Consider the following 2925-nt stretch of genomic DNA (forward strand, 5'->3'; position numbering starts at 1 on the left):
TTTCAAATACAATATTGCATAGTGGTGGATTCATAGTGCTATGAAAATTTGGCATTGCCTAGGCCATTATGACAGATTCACCAAACCATGTGTCAGATCTCACCTCTCTTTCATAAGTGCAAGATTTATACTGAGGGATATATAAAATATAGACGTATCATTGGGATGGTAGAAGATCCAAAGTCACCTTCAAAGACACTGAGCAAACACATTACATTATGATCACATAATCTTTATATACATACTTAAAACAGAATGAAGGGATAGAGGAACTTACAGAGAAAAAAAGTGGGGAGAAAGCATTGCCAGTGAAGTGGTTAGGACAAAAGAAGGTGCGAATGAAAGAGAGCGTGGAATTTTCCTATAAGCGTTTTATTGAAATTAGAACTTACACTAAACATAATGAACTACATTGCTTAAGATCTGTGTTCTCTGTCTCTCAACTTGTTAATGGTGAAGAGAGAAAACCACAAGTGTGTGAAATGGAATAGAAGGTAACTTACTCATTTCTTGTCCCTATTTTAAGAATCTAGTATTTTATGTGACCTAAACCAGGAAAAACGCATCTCAGTTACAGGTGCTTACAAATGCAAATGAATTTCATGGTAGAAAAGAAAATTTAAAACGTTGATTCTTGAAACCTTTTGAGATGAATATTCTTGATACTTTAGCTGAACTGGTATTAGGATAACACACCATGAAATTCAGGTTGCCATAGACAATCCCTGCCTCTAAAGAGATATGATTGGTACACCACAGTTTACTGATATACTACTTTTGCTATGTTAGTGGTAGAATAAATATGAAAAATAAGTTCACAAGGCCAGCATTTTCACAAATTTATAGAAAACCAGTGCATTTCTCCATCCAGGCAAATAACTATTGTACTTTTTATTTTAAACTTCTGACTCTTAAAATTCAGTTGAGTATCAAGTTGTCTGTGATTAAGTGGTGTTGCTAGGCAACAGAGGTCATCCTGCTCCTGGACATGAGGAGTGGCTGCTGTGCAGAAGCATTTACCAGACCTGTTTGTCTATAAATATACTTTGCCTGTCAGCATCTCCCCACTGAGAATCATGAACAGTAGCAAGACTGTTGGGACTAATTAACAAATGAACATCAGATTTTGATGAAAGTATAATCCAGAAAAATGTTTAATAAGCATCCAACTAGAGGCAATGAAATGTTACAGAAATGAGTCATCTAAGGTTGGAAAGTCAGAAAAATTACTCATCTGTATTAGATACCACAATAAAATGAAATGTTATGATTTGACCAATTAAAAACTAATGCTTTGGAGCTAGAGAGGTGTCTCAGCTCTAACAGAGATGGTGGCTAACAACCATCTGTAACTCCAGTTCCAGGGGTTCCAAAGCCCTCTTCTGACATCTGCAGGCACTGCACGACATGGATACATTTAAATACATGCAGGCAATACACTCAAACGCCTTAAAAATTTATATGTTATGATTTGACCAATTAAAAACTAATGCTTTGGAGCTAGAGAGGTGTCTCAGCTCTAACAGAGATGGTGGCTAACAACCATCTGTAACTCCAGTTCCAGGGGTTCCAAAGCCCTCTTCTGACATCTGCAGGCACTGCACGACATGGATACATTTAAATACATGCAGGCAATACACTCAAACGCCTTAAAAATTTATATATACATGTCAGTTAAACTCACTCTTAGAATTCCAGGCTTTGTCTGGTTGGGTTTGACTTCCTACCAGTGTTTGCCTACCAATCTGATTCTTACTTTCTGTTTCAAAGGCAACTGCTCTTTTGTTCCATCTCCATATCTTGTGTTTTCTTAAAATGCCTTCCATCCCAAGATCATGAAAATATTATGTTTTTCTATTTACCTTAGTCTTATGCTTTTCAAATTTAGATTATTTTAATTACTGTAAAATTGACTTTTTTATTTTCATAAAGAGAGATTCAGCTTTATTTTTTCATACACAAAAGTATTATTGACTCATTCAAGTAAGTCAGCAATTTTCACCACAATCTGATAGTGCTACACTACTCTAATTCGGTATTTCCTTGCTTTTATTCAGTTCCTTGTATCTTTACTGTAATATTTCAATACTTTATAATGATGAGAAGTGTGCATTAAACTACTGTAAGAGGAATCTTCCTTGATCCTATTCTTTCTTAGAGACTTTTAAAAGGAAAAGTGATTAGCCGCTTTCTTTCTTTCATTGTAAAATGTATCATTTGAGTAACAATGGCAAAGAAATAGGAGAGTGTACATTCCCTGATGGGTTTTGAATGTCCTTCCGGTGTTATGGGATTTTGTGTTGGAACCACAAACACTTTGACCTTGGACATGAGTGAGGAGCATAAATTGCTGTCAACATTCCAGTTATGTGTCCTAATGAAGTTTGTCTAGCAACATACATCTCATTAAGTTTCATGGCTCATAATTTTATGTGAAGTAGTTTAAAAATTCATGCCTTAGTTCTAATTTCTAAATTAAACTTTACTGTGTTATAGAATTTTAGGGCTACATCAAAATTTTGCAGAAATTAGAGACATTCCCAAGTTGACTCTGACCCATAAATGCACATCCTTCCTCATTATTGGCAGTACATATAATGCTGCATTTGATACAACTGGTCAACATATATATATATGCATATATCTATATAGTCATGCAGTCTGTGCTTTACATTAATATTCATACCTCCTATACATTCTGTTCATTGGACATGTGTGCCAATCTCTGTCGCTTCATGCTGACTAGGCTCATTGTCCTCAAAACACTCTGCTCCATGCTAATTCATTTCTCTTCCTCTCAATCACTATCAAACACCTTATTTTATTTTTACTGTAAACATGGTTTTACCTTTTCCAGAATGCTACAGCTGGAATCACATAGCACATAGCCTTTTTGGGTTAGTTTCATTCCATACAATAAATGGT

Source organism: Nannospalax galili, unplaced genomic scaffold, assembly GCF_000622305.1.
Source record: "Nannospalax galili isolate Female #2095 unplaced genomic scaffold, S.galili_v1.0 scaffold55, whole genome shotgun sequence".
NCBI classification, from domain to species: domain Eukaryota; kingdom Metazoa; phylum Chordata; class Mammalia; order Rodentia; family Spalacidae; genus Nannospalax; species Nannospalax galili.